Genomic DNA, 19,755 nt, shown 5'->3' on the forward strand with positions numbered 1-19,755 from the left:
CCTCTGCTGCTCCTAGTGAAGCGTCCTCGGCTGCTGTCGGATCGTCTGCAACTCTGCCCTCAGCCAAGGTACGCTCATCCAGAACCCGCTGTGCTCGGCGCTGGCCTCTCGAGCCACAACGACCGTCTCGAGGAGTAGCAGGTGAGTAAAAACTGAAGTGTGTCCTCGACTGCTCCAGCTCATCCATATGTTCATTCTGACTTAGCTGAGCCAGAATCCAGCAGATCCAATGAGCGAAGGGGTGACGACGGTGAACAGTCATCCCATCCATGATCACGTCCTCTAGCTCGCAGATGAAGAAGTCGACAAGGTCAATGTCACGACCTGTCATGATGTATAGTAAGAGCCACTGCTGCAGAGCTGTAATCCCCTCGTTGTACCCTATCCGGAACAGCAGACTCTTCCTCAGAGCTAGGTGGGTAGAGTGTGCCATGGGAGTCAGCCTGTCCGGAGTCCTCGGTGTGCCAGGCAGGAAGGGCTGCTGAAAGAGAACACTGATCTCCTCGTCAGATGGGATGTGAGACTCATGAGGACGACGAGGAGGCACCGTGCTGCCATAAGCCTGATAGTGCACGAAGTGTGGCTCCTCGGCAATCTGAACTCCAAGGAGGGTAGCCAGTCAAGCTCGGGTCAAACGATAGTGCCTCTCCTGGAACATGAAGTAGATAAACTGCCGGTCCTCCTCAATAAACAGAGTGGTGTAGAAGACTCGAACCCACTCTCGAATGTATCTGGACCTCTCACTGAGTAGAGCAGGCAAACCAACATATCTCTCGAAGAGAGGAAGCACTGGAGTCCCACCTGCTGCTACTCGCATAGCTACCCAATGGAGCATCTTGTGCTCACTGATCTTGATATCCAACTGGCAGTAGGCGTGGTAAAAAGACTCCTGAAGCAGAGTGTGAAAGCGACGATCAACTCCAACGTCTCTCTGCTCGGGAAACCACTGCTCCGGGGTGACATATCGCAGTCTCTTAACCCTAGGTCCTGGAATACCCCTGAGATCAAATAACTCAACCTCGGGCAGCTCCTCGCCACTGTCCTGACCTCCTATCTCAGTGCCACTGCCGGTGTGCTGCTGCTGTGCATGACCTGCTCCCCTCTGCGTGCCACCACCTCGAGTCCGTGGACGTGAGCGGGACTCAGGTGTGGTCTGAGCTGTCTGAGTACGTCCTGAGCCATGTAACTGCTTCTGTGGCTCCCCCTGAGCCTGAGAATCCCTGATCCGAAGTGATCCCTACCTGTCTGCAGCATCTGCAACTGCCTCTGCTTGCTCTCGCTCGCGGTCCTCACGGGTGCGCTTCTTCTTCTTCTGCACAACCATCTTACCCTTGCCCTTTTTATCTCCTGCCATCTATCATAGAAGCATAGCATGGAAGGATATGAGCCTAAAAACACGAAATCTAGTGGATATCCGACGAAACACCACACTAAAAAGGGATTTGTAGGATCAAGAAGGGGTGTGTGTGTGTGTATGTGCATGTGTGCAAAGGATGGTGTACCAAAAGAATTTTATATGCCAAAAGTGTGTAGGCCATACCCTTGCAAAACAGGGAAGAAATCGAAGAAAAACCTAAATGGCAATTCCTCGAACACCTTGAGGGCGCCTAAGCAAAGGGTGTAGAGGATGGAATTGATCCCTGGCTGTGGCACGAGGAGGGGAAAGGAGTAGAGAAGTATGCGTGCGGAGGTGGGGAAGGTGCTGTGGCGGTGCTGGTCGTGGAAAGGATCGTGGAAGGCGGCGCGCGGAGCGGGCGGCGCAGGGCGGCGTAGGCGGCGCTGTCGAGACGCGGGCGCAGGCGCTGGCGAGGCGCGTGAGCGGGCGTAGGCGTGGCGCGGCGGTGCGAAGTGGAGCAGTGCGCAGGCGGCGGCGCAGTAGATGCATGGGTGCGGCGGCGGCAGCGTACGGGTGCGGGGCAACGGTTTCGCGAGGAGGAAGAAAGAGCATGTGACTGACGCGCGGGGCCCGCGAAAAGATTAAGGATACAGGACGAGCGGGCCCACCAACCCTAAAGCACCGGAAGGTCCGATGGTGCAGAGACAAAGGCATCGGTGTATCCACCGGTGTTACTTTGACCAGATCTGATGGAGATGAAAACTTGGTCAACAGGGGCACCGGAAGAACCGCTACCGAGGCATCGGAACATCCGACGATCATCGGTGCATTGGCAGGACTAAAGTCCAGAGACTCTGCAAGGGCCATTACACCACGCAGTAGCACCGGTTGAACCGATGCATAGGCGTCGGTTCATCCGCCAACCATCGGATGCACCGGTGGCCATCGGTATAACGGTCGGAGGTTGTTCCAGAGATGATGCAGAAACCGAGCCACGAAGACTTAAGCACCGGTTGAACCGATGAAGGTAAAAACAGGGCGTCGGTTTAACCGGTGGTTAAGGAAAATTTCTGCTGAACTACAAACTCTACTTCTGATCCAAATTTACAAAACCAAAGCCATAAACACTCAATTTGGACAATTTTCGAGCGACAACCTCACCCCTCAAACACTCATACTAAGTGCTCGCAAGCTTTTACATAAACATAGGCAAATTAAAATCCAAGCGAGGTTTTAAACACAAAAACCAAATGTATGAGCCACTTTGCCTAAGAACTTAGAGATTGAAACTTTAAGTTCGATAGGACATGGCTCAATAGGCATGAAAGCGCAAAAATTGATCTTATCACCCTAGTGGAGATGATATATCATATTTAGCATGAATATCTTTCTCGAAGTGTGATTTGCTCCCTTGTGATGCTACTAACGTGATGCAATGCCAATGCAAAGCGAGAAAATAAACATGGATGCATTCTATATGACAAGCACATGCGTTGCAAAAAATTTAAATCTATCTTGTCAAGTTTGAACCCTCGGCAAGCTTCTTCATGGTGAACCATTCTTCATGCCATGAGCGAAACCAAGACTACCGGCTCATGCAAGACCCATGTTCATCACTATCTTGACAAGGTTAGACAAGCCCCTAGCACATGTACATATGAAATGCATCTATATGACAAGGCAATTATATGACGTTAGAAGCATCTAAAACGTTTAGCTCACTTCGCAACCTACAAAAGGTGCTCTCATCTAGAGGTTTGGTGAAGATATCCGCCAATTGATCTTCGGAACGAACACCACAAAGTAGTATATCATTCCTTGCCACATGATCTCTTAGAAAGTGATGGCGAATATCTATGTGCTTGGTACGAGAGTGTTGAACCGGGTTATTAACAATTTTAACGGCACTCTCGTTATCACAAAGGAGCGGAATCCTATCTAATACTACACCATAGTCCAAGAGGTTTTGGTTCATGTAGAGGATTTGAGCACAACAAGCCCCGGCGGCAATGTATTCCGCCTCCGCGGTTGACAAGGCCACGGAATTTTGTTTCTTTGATGACCAAGAGACTAAGGAACGCCCTAGCAAGTGGCACCCACCCGATGTACTCTTGCGATCCACACGACATCCGGCAAAGTCCGAATCCGAGTATCCCAAGAGTGTAAAACTAGCGCCTTTGGGGTACCACAAGCCTATGCTAGGCGTATGCTTGAGATATCTAAGGATCCTCTTAACCGCACTAATGTGTGATTCCTTAGGATTAGCTTGAAAATGAGCACACATGCATACGCTAAACATGATATCGGGCCTAGATGTGGTTAGGTAAAGAAGCGACCCAATCATAGAACGATAGAGAGTTTGGTCAACCGATTTACCTCCCTCATCCAAGTCAAGATGTCCATTAGTTGGCATTGGAGTCTTGATCGGCTTGCAATCATCCATCTTGAATTTCTTGAGTATATCCTTTGTATACTTTTCTTGATGGATGAAAGTCCCTTCCTTCAATTGCTTGATTTGAAAACCAAGGAAGAAATTGAGCTCACCGATCATGGACATCTCGAATTCCCTAGCCATCATTTCTCCAAATTCTTTGCAAAGAGTGGGGTTAGTTGAACCAAAAATGATATCATCAACATAAATTTGACATACGAATAGCTCTTCATTGATGATTCTCGTGAATAGAGTTGTATCCACCCTCCCGATTTTGAAGCCCTTGTTGAGAAGGAAGTCACGAAGGTGTTCATACCAAGCCCTTGGTGCTTGCTTAAGCCCGTAGAGCGCCTTGTGCAACCTATAAACATGATTAGGATATCTAGGGTCCTCAAACCCGGGAGGTTGTTCAACAAACACCAACTCATTTATCAAGCCATTTAAGAACGCACTCTTCACATCCATTTGAAAGAGTTTCATGTTATGATGTGAAGCGTATGCTAAAAGGATACGGATGGCTTCAAGTCTTGCAACGGGGGCAAATGTTTCACCAAAATCCAACCCTTCAACTTGTGCGAAGCCCTTTGCCACAAGTCTTGCCTTGTTGCGAATCACTACACCATGCTCATCTTGTTTGTTGCGGAAGACCCACTTGGTACCAATGATATTCTTGTCTTAAGGACGTTCTTCAAGAACCCAAACTTCATTGCGGGTGAAGTTGTTGAGCTCTTCTTGCATGGCTATCACCCAATCCGGGTCCTCAAGAGCTTCATCTATATTTGTGGGTTCCAAGCAAGAAACAAACGAGTAATGTTCACAAAAGGAGGCATATTGATGTCTTCGAGTTCTTACTCCACTGGAGGGGTTACCCATGACTAAGTCAATGGGATGATTTCTTGAAGTTCTTGTAAGCCTCTCTTGTGCTTGAGACATTGACTCTTCTAGTGATTCGCCATCTTGATCTTGAGCTTGGGCTTGTTCACTTGTGATGTGCGTGTCATCAAATGGAAGTTGTTCTTCAACCACTTGTTCATTTTGGGCATCATGGAAAGGAGGTGAGGCATCATCTTCTTCATCGGATGACTCATCATGGTGATGTGATGATGTAGACTTGTCTTCATCCTTTGAGTCATCCTTGGAAGTGACTTCAACTTGAGTGGATGAGGCTTGTAGCTCTTCTACCTCCTCCTTTGGCTTGACTTGCCCAATAGTGATGTTCTTCATGACTTCTCGAAGTGGTTCATCACCTACATCATCACAAGAGAAAACTTCCCCTTGGGAGCCATTAGTCTCATCAAACTCCACATCACAAGTTTCTTCAATCTTGCTTGTAGCACTATTGAATACTCGATATGCTTTGGAGTTTGATGAATAGCCAATAAGAAAACCAACATCACATCTACTTTCAAACTTGCCTAGGTGCTTTCTTTTCTTGAAGATGTAGCATTTTCAACCAAACACCCGGAAGTAGGAGATGTTGGGCTTCCTCCCAATGAGAAGCTCATAGGGTGTCTTTCCCAAGAAGCGGTGAAGATAAACTCGGTTGGATGCATGGCATGCGGTGTTGATGGCTTCCGCCCAAAATCTTTGTGAGATGCCATAGTCATCCAACATTGCTCTTGCAAGGGTGATCAATGTCTTGTTCTTCCTCTCCACCACTCCATTTTGTTGGGGTGTGTATGTTGATGAAAACTCATGCTTGATCCCCAAGTCGTTGCAAAGCTCTTCTACTTGAGTGTTCCTAAACTCCGTGCCATTGTCACTCCGGACCTTCACAACACTTGACTGAAATTCATTTTGAGCTTGCTTGACAAAAATCTTGAAGATCCCCATAGTCTTGCTCTTGTCCTCTAAAATGAAAGTCCAAGTATATCTAGAATAATCATAAACAATTACAAGACAATAGAGCTTACCACCAAGACTTTTGTAGGTGGTTGGCCCAAAGAGATCCATGTGTAGTAGCTACAAGCTTCTTGATGTTGATAAATAAGCCTTCATGGGATATGATGATGCAAATTGCTTCCCAGCTTGACAAGCACTACACAATTTGTTTTTGTCAAATGTAACATCTTTAACACCAACCACCATACCTCGTTTGAAGGCCTTCTTGAGTTGGCTCATGCCAATATGAGCAATGCGGCGATGCCAAAGCCAACCCATGGAGTTCTTGGAGAAGAGACATGTCGCCAAGCTTGCATCATTAGATGAGAAATCAACAAGGTAAATGTTACCATGTCGAAATCCTTTGAATATTAAACTCTTGTCCTCCTTGCTTGTCACTATAACCTCACTATCACTAAAGGTGCATATTAGTCCTAAATCACAAAGTTGAGAAATAGATAACAAATTGAAACTAACCGACTCAACAAGCAACACATTAGAAATAGAGAGACCCTTGGTAATAGCTAACTTACCCAAACCTACCACTTTTCCTTTTGAGTTGTCACCAAAGGTGACATGTTCATAATCGCCCACATCTTCATCTAGTGAGGTGAACATCTTTACATAGCCGGTCATGTGTTGTGTACATCCGCCATCAAGCACCCAATGCTTGCCACCGGCTTTGTAGTTCACCTACACACAAACTAATCACTTTTGAGGTTTGGGAACCCATGCAAGTTTGGGTCCTTTGACATGAGTTACTAAAGCTTTAGGAACCCATAGTTGACGTGGTAGCTTTCCCTTAATTTGAGTGCCAATAAACTTTGCCTTAACCTTGCCACTTTTAAGCTTGCTTAACAAGAAATGATTTTCATTGAATTGAGACTTGTAATTTGGAGGCAAGGTAGGAGGTGGACGAGTAGGAATTGGACACTCCCTTGTGTGATGCCCGGTGATTTGACAATGTTGACAATATGAGCCAACTTCCTTGGTGAAGCATGCCTTGAGCTCCGGCGACTTGGGACAATTTTCCGGAGGGTTGGGAAATGATCCAAGTCCATTTGTCCCATAGTGCCTTGCATTGTGGAAGAGAATTTCCTTATGCAAGTATTCTCCTCTTGTCATATTGAACACGCATTTGGTCATGCTTTCAAGCTCCTCCTCAAGTTGTTTCTCCCTATCATGGTTAGTCTTTGAACAAGAAGGAGAAGCATGATGACAAGTAGTAGAGTGAGGCAACTCCACAAGATCATCACAAGAAGTAGCTATATTGACTTTGATGACTTTCTTTTGAGATTCTTTAAGTTCTTCATCCAAACCATCAAAGGCAAGGTCAAATTCTTGATATTTCATATTTAGGTTAGCATAATCAAGCTTGAGCTTCTTGTTGCATGAAGTAAGTGACTTATTAAGCACAACTACTTCCTCATATTTAACATTTAATTCATCATGCTTAACAAGTAGCTTGTCATGCTCCTCTTTAAGTTGCTTGCTAGGAACAATGCTTGTATCATGAGTTTCTACTACCTCATTATGCCTAACAATCAACTCATTATTTGAGGCCTTAAGCTTGGCATATTCAATTTCAAGAACTTTACATTTTGATTTGTACTTCTTGATCACTTGTTAGTACTCTTCTAGGATGTTTTGCACTTCATTAGGAGATAAGCAATGTTCACTTTCATCACTAGATGAGTCTTCATCATCACTCACCTTGGAGTTACCTCTTGCCATGAAGCACATGGGTGGTGGAGGTAGAGGTGCCTCATCACCATCATCTTCTTCATCATGCATGGCAATCCCCACAATCTTTTTCTTGGATTCTTCATCACTTGAGTCATCATTTGAGGATTCACCATCCGTGATCCATTCTCCAAGGAAAGTCTTGACCTTCTCTTTTCTTGTGAAAGACCCTTTCTCCTTGTGGTCCTTCTTCTCATAACTTTTCTTTGAAGTCTTGTATTGATTGTCACCATCTTCTTGTTTCTTGTTGAGCTTTGAAGGCTCCGGACAATCATATGAGAGGTGACCATATTTGCCACAATTGTAACAAACTTTCTTGACATTGTCCTTGCTCTTCCGGGTACGAAACTTGTTTTTCTTGGGGTCATAGTTGTACCCTTTCTTGTTCAACCTTGACATCATCTTGGAGGTCTTCCTCATGAGGAGTGCTAGCTCAAGATCACCATCCTCATCACTTGAATCTTCATTAGCTTCATCTTCGCTTGAGCTTGGTGATGGAACTTTGCACTTGTTCTTTTTCTTGGACTTATGATCACTCTTAGCTTTGAGTGCAAGATCTCTCTTGTCTTGCGGTGGATCAACTTCTCCCAAGCGATGGGATTAATAGCCTCAAGGTAACCCGCCATGCGAGCTTTCCAATAAGCATAGTTTCTCCCATCGAGCTTGGGTAGACCACCACTTCCCCCGACCATACTCTAGGATTTTAAGCCTAAAAAGAGAGCCCTTGCTCTGATACCAATTGTAAGGATCGTGGCCCAAGAAGGGGGGGGTTGAATTGGGACTTTTTCAAATTTCTATCTAGTCCTTAATCTAGACTAGTATTGCCCAATCTAAAAATTTTAAACCTAGTCACTAGAGCATGCTAGCACAAGGTCCTTAGGTAGGTAAACACACTATCATGATCATGTTGCTTAAAGATATCACACTAGCAAGATCAAAACCTAAGCAAGAGATCACACTACCATGCAAGTTGTCCTAGTCGAACTACAAGCAATCAAAGACAAGAGTAACAACAAAAGGATTTAATTGCTTGAAATAAAAGTAAGTGACACAAGACAACCGGATTTTTTCCCGTGGTATCGAGGAGTTGACGCTCCCCCCTAATCCACGTTGGAGCACCCACACAAGGGTATAGCTCCCTTGCTTCACTAAGGAGCAAGTGATCACTAAGAATGCTCTTTCTCCATCTCCGGAACGGCGAGCTTCACACCGTGTACAATCTTCTTGTCTTGGGGCTCCCACAAACACCAAGAGCTCACCAAGAACCTCTCGATCACCAAGACCGGCTAGGTGCCATCAAACACCAAGAGTAACAAGCTCCTAAGCCTTCACTTGACCTACACTCAGTTGGCCCTAGCTCAAGCACACTTGCTATACTTGCAAAGGATGGATTCTTCAAGGTTGAAGCACAAACAAAATGCTAGATCTTCTCTTGTTTGCTCAAAGCACTTTCTCTTCTTCTCAAGGGTGGCCTCATGTATTCAGGGTGTCAAAGGCAACTGAAATGAGCCATGGGGTGCCCTTATATAGAGTGGAAAGAGTTACATAGCCATTGGAAGTCCACTGCAGAAAAACCGTGAGCACCGGAAGAACTGATGGGTGTCAGTTTTGAGGCGTCGGTTCAACCGGTCTCTCTGTGTCCAAATTGTAGCTGTTGGGGTTCTGACACAGTATCCAGGCTTGTGTCATTGCACCGGTGCATGCTCCGCAGGGTCATCGGTTCAACCGGTGCTGAAGAGGTTCACTGACCAACACAAACAAGCTTCCTGGAACATCGGACGTCTGATGCACCGGTGCTTTGATTCTGAAGCGTCGGTTCAACCGGTGCTGAAGAGAAGTTGAAGTCCACCAAAACATGCTCTCTAGAACATGGTACATTCAATGCACCGGTGCTTATTTTTTGACCGTCGGTTCAACCGGTGCTATAGAGTTTTTGACTTGACTCTTGCCTGCATCCAGAGAAGATAGACCGACAGGGCATCGGTCCTTCCGCCAAGCATCGGATGCTCCGACGCTAGGGCACCGGTTCAACCGGTGCTGCTGTTTTTCTTTGTTTTCAGCTGAATTGTCTTGGATTCGAGTGTAACTTAGATTGTTTCTTCTTCCAAGCGTTGTGTTGACTTCTATTGACCATCTTGGGCTGTTTTTGAGCGAGTGTGCATGTTTTCTAAGGCCAACTTAATTTTGATCAAGCTACTAACTCATGAACCCCTCTTAATAGTATGGTCAAGAACTAAAAACTATAAACCCTATCTAAATCAAGTGTCCTTCATCTCCTTGTGACACTTGAAACTAGAAAGGTCCTTAATCTTTTGAAAAAAGAGTCCTTGGCACGCATGGTTGTTTCGAATTGAGGAGTCTGTTTTCACATTCCATATGAGACTTAACTATTCATTAATATTTCCTTCAAAACATACGTTAGTCACATATGATTGTCATTAATCACCAAAACTTACCATTAGCATCTATCGGCCTAGATGCACTTCATGCGTTCAGCTCCCGATAATCGACACACATTCTCTTCGAGCCATCCTTCTTATCTACTAGCAACAATGGAAAAGCCCAAGGAGAAAAGCTGCGATGGATATAGCCCTTGGCTAACAACTCATCAATAGTCTTCTTGACTTCCTCATGCTCTATAGGTGCCATGCGGTAGGGCCGCTTTGTAATAGGAGCAGTGCTAGGCAAGAGATCAATAGAAAACTCGATGTCGCATTTAGGCGGCATACCTGGCAGATCATCCGGAAAGACATCCGGGAATTCAGACACCATGCAAATACCATCCGTGGGTCTAGCCTCCATCTGATGAAGAAATCCAGAATTCTCCGTAGCACTGATTGTCACCTCTTGGCCATCAGATGCTGACAAGTGAACTGTCCGCTGAGCACAATCAATACGGACTCCCCATCTGGTAAGGGTCTCCATGCCCAAAATCACATCTATCCCCGAGGAATCAATGACGATCAAACCAGTGCGGAACTCTACCCCCCTTATGACAATACTAACTCTGGAGCATATAGAACATGTATGTATCTGGGCCCCAGGTGAGGTAACTACAATAGCTGTCCTCATACAAGAAACTGGTATACCATGCTTCTCGGCAAATGACTTGGAAATGAAAGAATGAGTAGCACCGGTATCGAAAAGCACTGTAGCGGGGTGTGAGTTGACCATGAACGTACCAATAACCACATTAGGAGCCTCGGCCGCTGACTCGGCCGTCATGTGGTTCACCCGACCCTGTGCTGGCACCCTGTGCTGAGCTGGGCGCCCCTGCTGTCCCCCCTGCGCCTTCCGAGGGCAAGAGTTGGCGTAGTGCCCCGGCTGGCCGCAGCGATAGCACGCGCGAGGAAGTGCTGGAGCCTACTGTCCGGCAGGGGGAGCTGCTTGCCATGGAGCCTGAGGTGCTGGCGGAGCTGGTGGAGCAGCACGAGCCGGAGGTGCCGGTAACCTCGGGCCCTGACTTGCCTGCTGCTCCTGTCGAGGTGGATACTGCTGCGGCCGCTGCTGGTTCTGTTGAGGCGGCCGGTACTGCTGCTGTTGCTGGTACTGCTGGGGCGGCTGGAGGTGAGGACGGGTGTTGCTGCCGGAAGCAACGGGAGAGATCTTCCTCTTCTTGTCCTCCATCTCCTGGTGCTTGCACTCCGTGTTGAGCGCGCTGTCAACCAGATGGTTGAAGTCATCGAAGCGGAGGTTGAGCAGCGCGTACTGGATGTAGTCCTCGAGACCCTCCATGAAGTGCTCCTGCTTGTCGCGGTCATCCGCGACCTCGGCAGGGGCATAGCGAGCGAGCTGAAGGAAGCGATCACGATACTCCGTGACCGTCATAGTTCCCTGAAGTGAAAAGGACAGATGTATGGCGAATGATTAGCTCATGCTTCAGAAAGATAGAACAAGGGGGATACTAGCTCAAAAGGAAATGTTGAAAGATTATATCTGAGTTTACCTGCTTAAGTGCAAGGAACTCCTTCTTCTTCATCTTCATAACGCCCGCGGGGACGTTGTGGCTACGGAACCGCTCCCGGAACTGGATCCAGGTGAAAACCTCGTACTCCTGAACTCGGTGGGACTCCCACCAGTCCAAAGCTACACCTCGCAGCTGTCCTGCTGCGTACAAGACACGCTCCCGATCATCGCACTGGGCAATGTCCAGCTATCGCTCCACTGCACGGAACCATTCGTCTACCTGAAGTGGGTCCGACCTGTGAGAGAACGTCGGCGGGTGACCCCTCAAAAACTCCGCATGCCTGTCGCGGGGCTGCTGTGGTGGAGGCAGAGGCGGCGGCTGAGCGTGGACCTGCTGCAGTGCCTGAACAGTGTTGTTCAGGGTGGCCATCATCTGCATCTGGAGCTGGAAGAACTGCTCCGGAGTCAAGGGTGGAGGCATCGGCATCCCGGTACCCTGGTTGTTCTGCCCCTGCTGCTGGTCAGAACCGCGCCTGGTGTTCACCATCTGATTTGAACAAAAGATTTCGTGAGCAAAGATATTGCAGAAGTAATTTCAGACGGATATGGTATCTTTCTGTAAGGAAGACTTAGGCATGATAAAGTAGGCAGGATAGAGTGGACAGTTTTACCCCCAACGATCTAACTCGTGTTAATAATTAATTAACTTTAACTTAAAACTGATTTTCATTAAACAAAATTTAACTACTAAACTATGCAATCATTCAAAAATCCAAATCAAACATGTAGCATAATAACAAGCATACAAATTTCACAACTTGGCCGAGTTTAACACACAACTCGGCTAACACAACGCGTCGCAGAACGTTCTATCGTCCTATTATAAAGGGGTCATTTAGCTTACACCTATGATGGTCAGTCAACTCACTTCAGGACAGAATCTACGGAAACTATTCTGTAGAGAGAAATCAAGGTAAGATGAGTAAAAATCTCAGAATTCAAGGAATATGATAGCAAAATAGTTTCAGCAGACCTAAAATTCGACCAGTTCTATCTAGCCTTTCGTCCTACAGTCGATATAGCTCTGATACCACTCTGTAACACCCGGTTTATAAAAGGACATAAACCGAGCAATCATATACGTGCCAGGATCAAGTCACACGTATATACAACAGAATGAACAATATATCATAGCACATATCACGTAAAAAGATATAATAAAGCGAGTACGAATGTTAATTATTACATTAATGACAAAATGTCTGATACAGCGGAAGCGTCAAAACATATACGAGAAACTCTCGGAAGCAGGGCGCCACTGGGACGTCGACTGGGAGACTAACGCCTAGAAGTCCTCGTACTCCTGGTAGCTCCGGGTGAACTCCCTCGTGTCGGCAGGAACTGAGCAGCAGTAGAGTATCCCCAGAAGAACAAGAGGAAAAAGTGTAGAGGAAGCAAGGGTGAGTACACAACTCGTACTCAACAAGTATAACACAAACTATGAGGCTCTAAGGTTGGCTGACTTAACTGCATTAGCTTTTAATCTTGGCAGAATTTTATTAAAGCTAATTACTACAAGTTGATGATTTACCATAACCCAGTTACATAGTAATTAATCAAAATTAACCATGAACTACTGAGAACCAAACCGAAACCACCAAGGTAACCCCACTAATCAAAAGGAGGATCTGGGCCGCTCATAACCGTGAGCACAGCTAGTATACCAGTTTTACACTCTGCAGAGGTTGCACATCTTTACCCACAAGTCGTGAGCTACGCTAGTTGTTCATCACACTTCCTTACGTGAGATGGAAAGCAAACTCACTACGAGGCCTTTACAAAGAATCTCGTTGGTAAGGAGTAACCACGAGGGTGGATCGGCGACTATGGAGCAGGTCTAGTGGGCGTCAAGACACAGGTGCACAGACCAAGCACAGATGAGGCCACTCAGTACGAGGGCCATAGAAGCTTACCTCCCCTGCCCCACAGGTAAGTTACTCCAAACCAAAAAGACCTAATTATTACGCCAAGACCGTCCCATTCCAGTCTTGTGGTTGTGTAACACCGGTTTATAAAAGGACATAAACCGAGCAATCATATACGTGCCAGGATCAAGTCACACGTATATACAACAGAATGAACAATATATCACAGCACATATCACGTAAAAAGATATAATAAAGCGAATACGAATGTTATTTATTACATTAATGACAAAATGTCTGATACAGCGGAAGCGAAGTACAAAATACGATAAACTCTCCGAAGCTGAGTAGGGCGCCACAGGGACGTCGACTGGGAGACGAACGCCTAGAAGTCATCGTAGTCCTGGTAGCGCTGAGCGAACTCCCTCGCGTCGACAGGAACTGAGCAGCAGTAGCGTATCCAAGAGGAAAAAGTAGAGAAGAGGCAAGGGTGAGTACACAACTTGTACTCAACAAGTATAACACAAACTATGAGGCTCTAGGTTGGCTGACTGACTGCATTAGCTTTTAAGTCTTGGCAAAATTTTATTAAAGCTAATTACTACAAGTTGATGAATTACCATTAACCCAGTTATATAGTAATTAATCAAAATTAAACATGTTACTACTGACAACCAAACCACAACCATACCAAAACCCCGAGAGGCACCCCCTCGTCGGAAGGAGCTAACCCCACTAATCAAAAGGAGGATCTGGGCCGCTCATGACCGTGAGCATGGCTAGTATACCAGTTTTACACTCTGCAGAGGTTGCACATCTTTACCCACAAGTCGTGAGCTACGCCAGTTGTTCATCACACTTCCTTAGGTGAGATGACTAGCAAACTCACTATGAGGCTGTTACAAAGGACACGTTGGTAAGGTGTAACCACTAAGGATTCAGGCAATACAACGATGGTACCGACCTCGAGGGGTACGCACACCAAGCCTCGTAGCCTGGGCACCATTGAGGCTCGACTCCCCTCTTCCCCATCGGTAAGTTACTCCCGAACCAAAATGGCTTAATTAGTAAGCCAAGACCGTCCTATTCCAGTCTTGTGGTAGCGCTGTTGTCCCAGGTTGTCGCTCTATGAACCGGTCCTTATGGAGAGTGGCCAACCAGGCAGTAAGCACCGTGCCGGCCCCCTAAACCATGTTTCTAACAAAACCAATTTAATGATAAGTGAGCCACTCAAGCCACACAGAGGGCCACTCTCAGAGTTAAGTTGCATATACCATTAATCAAATTAATTAAAAAGGACCATTATGTGTTATAGCGCGGCACCTAGCACAACTAACCAAAATGCAACCCAAAGGATATATATAAAGGATATAAGTGGCTAGGAAATCCTTATAGGCATACAGTATTAAAATGCAGTATGAAAGTGTATTTAAAAGTGATAGGTTGTTCATGTTACACTTGCCTTCCTCGTACTGCTCCTGCTGCTGCTCAAACGGGTCGGAAGGCGGCTGCTCCGGGTATTGGTACTGGGGCTCCTCGGGTAGCTCAGCGTCTACTCACGAACACATGGCCAAAAACAATACACAACAGTAAACATACAAGCATACACTAACAAAAGCTAAGAAATAGTACATCAATACATAAAAATAGCACACTAAACTAGTCTAAAACTATTCTACGCGTTACAACGATCACGTGGATATAAAGAACGCTTAAAACGGAGTTAAAACGCATAATCTAGGCTAAAAACAAGTTCTAGGGGCTTATCTACGAGAAAAACTAAGTTCCAAGGGGTTTTCTGCAAAAATCGAGGACTAAAACGTAATTAAACTAGAACTCTGGGGCCTAACTTGCAAAAACAATAGACCTGGACGGCGGGTTCAATTTCTAGAAAAACCAGGGGGCTTCATGCAAGTTTCTGGGCCGAAAAGTAAATACTTTTGAACAGACTTGGAGTGCGGGTTGATTTCGATAAAGATGGGGGTCTCTTTAGAAAAAGATCCAAGCCGAACCGTTATCTTTGGATCCTGACCGTCAGATCTCGATCTGATGGCTCAAGGCGGCTCGGATCTAGATCTAATCTAGACCGTAGGCTGCGGATCGAACGGTGGGGATCCATCTGGCGCGGGTGGACGGCGGCGATTGACCGCCGGCGGTTCTGTTCGCGGCGGCGTGGCGCTAAGCTCGCCGGAGTTCGTCGAGCCCGACGCTCCGGGGGTCATTGGCCAGCGCTCGAGTCTAGGGGGTTCTACGCCGCATGAGTAACACACCTGAGGCTATATAACGGTGGATTAGGGCTCGGGGCAGGATGCTCGACGGCGAAGGCGGGTCTGGGCGGCGGGGAACGCCGGTGAGCTCGCGTTCTGCGGGATTCCGGGGCTACGGACTAGTATTCTCTAACGCAAAAGACAAGGGGAGCGAGATGCGGCTTACCGATGGCGCAGGGCGGTCGAGGTCGCAGCGGCGGGACGACGATGGCAAGGGCCGCGGGCGGCGCTCGTGGGGCTTGGTGGCGAAGCCGATGCAGGACTCGGAGCGGAGGGCAGCGGGCTCAGGAAGGACCCTGGCGTCGAGGCAGAGTCAGTGCGCTGCTCGGCCAGGGCTCCGGTGTGGCGGAGCGGCGTAACCACGGCGGCGCAGAGCGGCGGCACGGCGGAGTGGGGCGGTGCGGCGGCAGCTAGCTTTAGGGGCGGCGCTGGCGTGGAGGATGGGGGTCCAGGGGTGCGGCTGGGGTTAAGAAGGGAAGGGCCGGGGATCTCGGTGTGCGCGCCCGAATAGGAAGGCCGGCGAGATCACCGGGCCGGGGATCGTGCCTGGCCGTTGCGCGGCCAGGAAGGTGGAGCTGATGGGTGGGCCCGGCTGGCAGCGAGAGGAGAGCGGAGCGCAAGCCAGCGCGCTGTGCGGGAGGGCGGCTCACTGCGGCTGCCAGGTGGGGCAAGGACGGTCGGGGTCCACGCGCCAGGCGGTAGGAGGCGGGAGGCTGGGCCGGGGGACACGGAGCAGGCTGAGCGGAGTGCGGGCGAGCGGGCCGCGCTGGGTGACTGGGCCGCCGGGATAGGGAAAGAGATGGGCCACGGGAAAAAAAAGGAAATGGGTTGGGCCAAGCCGTTTCTTGGGTTGGACTGGGCTTTGGTTTTTCCTATTACTCTGGTTTTCTCTCCTCTTTTCCTTTTCTATTTCTACATCTATTTCTTAGCAAAACAAATCTATTTGAATTCAAACAAAGAATTCAACAACTCTATGCACCCAAGCAAATAAAATAAATGCTCTAGCATGATGCAACAACAAATTTTAACCTTAGACAAAATTTTAATTACTTGAGGAACAAAAATTAGATTAGATGCAAGACTAACACAATAATCCTTAGAAAATTAAATAAAGCCAATTAAATTTATTAATAAATGCTGGAATTTAAATTAGGGTGTTACAGACCCTACCCCCTTAAAGAAATCTCATCCCCGAGATTTAGCTGGGCTGGCTAGCAAAGAGATCTGGATATGTCTTCCTCAGCTCATCTTCTCGTTCCCATGTAGCCTCAGCTTCACTGTGGTGACTCCACTGAACTCTGCACATCTTGATACGCTTGTTCCGAGTAACCCTCTCTGATGTCTCCAGAATCTTCACCGGATGCTCAGTATAAGTCAGATCTTCCTGAACTTCTACTCCATCCAGTGGTGCCTGCTCCTCGGGTACTCGCAGACACCTCTTCAGCTGAGATATATGGAAGACATCGTGAACTCCTGAGAGGCTGGTGGGCAACTCCAGGCGATAAGCAACTTCGCCTTTCCTCTCTAGCACCTTGAATGGACCAACATACCGAGGTGCTAACTTCCCCTTGACATTGAATCTGCGGATTCCTCTCATCGGAGACACCTTCAGGTACACATGATCACCAACACTGAAAGTCAGGTCTCTCTGTTTGCCATCTGCATAGCTCTTCTGTCTACTCTGTGCAATCCTCAGATTTTCTCGCACAGCCGAAACCATCTGCTCTGCATCATCTATGATCTCAGGGCCAAAGAGCTGCTTCTCACCAATCTGATCCCAATAGAGAGGGGTCCTGCACTTTCTGCCATACAATGCCTCAAAGGGGGACTTTTTCAGACTGGCCTGATAGCTGTTGTTGTATGAGAACTCAGCATATGACAGGCACTTATCCCAACTAGTACCGTACTGAATGGCACAACCTCTCAGCATATCTTCCAACACTTGGTTGGTTCTCTCTGTCTGCCCATCTGTCTGAGGGTGATAAGCCGTACTGAAACGCAGCTTCGTATCCAGCGAATCATGGAGCTGCTCCCAGAATCGAGAAGTGAACTGATACCCTCTGTCAGATATGATCTTCTTGGGCACACCATGTAAGCAGACAATCCGAGAGATGTACAACTCTGCAAGTCTAGCACCGGAGTAAGTAGTGTTCACTGGAATGAAGTGAGCAACCTTCGTCAATCGATCCACTACTACCCATATGGAGTTGTACCCTTTCTGAGTACGAGGCAATCCAACAATGAAGTCCATAGTGATTTCCTCCCATTTCCACTCTGGAATCTTCAAAGGCTGTAATAGACCTGCTGGCCTCTGATGCTCAGCCTTGACACGCTGACAGGTGTCACAAATAGCCACGTACTCTGCCACTGAACGCTTCATTCCATACCACCAGAAACGTTCCTTCAGATCATAATACATCTTCGTGCTGCCCGGATGAATAGAATAAGCTGTATCATGGGCCTCACTCAGAATCAACTTCCGGAGATCATTCACATCTGGCACACAGATCCGGTTCTTGTACCACAAGGTACCCTGATCATCCTCTCTGAAATGGGGAGCCTTGCCCTTCTTGAGCAACTCACGGATCTCCTGCAGCTTCTCATCTTCCTTCTGATGCTGCCTAATCTTTGACTCTAGAGTCGGTACTGCCTCAAATGCTGCACTGGAGGTATGATGCAAGAAGCCCAGACTCAGCTGCTCGAACTCCTCACATAACTCTGGATGCATCTGGAAAGCTACGGCCATGTTGACATAACTTCTTCTACTCTGAGCATCTGCTACAACATTGGCCTTGCCCGGATGATAGTGAATCTCCAGGTCATAGTCCTTGACCAACTCTAACCATCTTCTCTGCAGCATGTTCAGCTCATTCTGTGTGAAAATATACTTGAGGCTCTTGTGATCAGTGTAGATATCACACCGCTGTCCATACAAGTAATGCCTCCAAATCTTCAGAGCATGCACAACTGCGGCTAACTCAAGATCATGAGTAGGATAGTTCAACTCATGCCGGCATAGCTGCTGTGAAGCATAAGCTATCACTCTGCCTTCCTGCATCAGAACACACCCAAGACCATCCTTCGAAGCATCACAATATACCATGAACCTCTTCGTCTGGTCTAGCAGAGTCAGGACTGGCGCCGTAGTCAACCTTTTCTTCAGCTCATCAAAGGCCCTCTGACGCTCATCAGTCCACACGAAAGCCACATTTTTCTCCAGCAAAGAAGTCAAAGGCTTCGCGATCTTGGAGAAATTCTCAATGAACCTCCGATAATATCCTGCTAAGCCCAAGAATGACCTGACTTCCTTTACTATCTGCGGTGTCTCCCACTCGAGCACATCCTTCACCTTGCTCGGATCAACAGCAATGCCTCCCTGAGAGATAACATGACCGAGGAATGGAACCTCGTCAATCCAGAACTCGCACTTGCTGAACTTAGCATACAGCTGATGCTCTCTCAATCTCTGCAACACGAGTCTCAGATGCTCCTCATGCTCTTCTTCTGTCTTGGAGAAGATCAGAATATCATCAATGAAGATCACCACGAAGACATCCAGATAGTCCATGAAAACCATGTTCATCAGATGCATGAAGAAAGCCGGGGCATTAGTCAAGCTGAAGGACATGACTGTGTACTCATATAGCCCATACTTGCAAGTGAATGCCATCTTCGGAATATCCCCAGGACGGATCCTCAGCTAAAAATAACCCGAACGAAGATCAATCTTCGAGAATATACGAGCACCTCGAAGCAGATAGAAGAGATCCTCGATACGGGGCAGTGGATGCTTGTTCTTGATGGTAACTGCATTCAGCTCCCGATAATCGACACACATCCTCTTCGAGCCATCCTTCTTATCTACCAGCAATAATGGAAAAGCCCAAGGAGAGAAGCTGCGACGGATATAGCCCTTGGCTAGCAACTCATCAATAGTTTTCTTGACTTCTTCATGCTCTATAGGTGTCATACGGTAGGGCCGCTTTGCAATAGGAGCTGTGCCAAGCAAGAGATCAATACAAAACTCAATGGCGCGTTCAGGCGGCATACCTGGCAAATCATCCGGGAAGACATCCGGGAATTCAGACACCACGCGAATACCATCCGTGGGTCTAGCCTCCATCTGATGAAGAAATCCAGAAGGCTCTGAAGCACTGACTGTCACCTCTTGGCCATCAGATGCTGTCAGGTGAACTGCCCAATGAGCACAATCAATTCTGACTCCCCACTTGGCAAGAGTATCCATTCCGAGAATCACATCAATAC

General features: G+C 47.4%; 1 protein-coding gene across 1 annotated transcript in view; it reads left to right on the forward strand.

Moving 5' to 3' along the window:
* The window catches only part of LOC120691001 (putative disease resistance protein RGA4), a 51,425-nt gene that overhangs the window by 9,501 nt on the left and 22,169 nt on the right, over nucleotides 1-19,755 (forward strand). The gene's annotated exons all lie outside the window — the stretch shown is intronic.

Source organism: Panicum virgatum, chromosome 9N (assembly GCF_016808335.1).
Source record: "Panicum virgatum strain AP13 chromosome 9N, P.virgatum_v5, whole genome shotgun sequence".
Taxonomy (NCBI): domain Eukaryota; kingdom Viridiplantae; phylum Streptophyta; class Magnoliopsida; order Poales; family Poaceae; genus Panicum; species Panicum virgatum.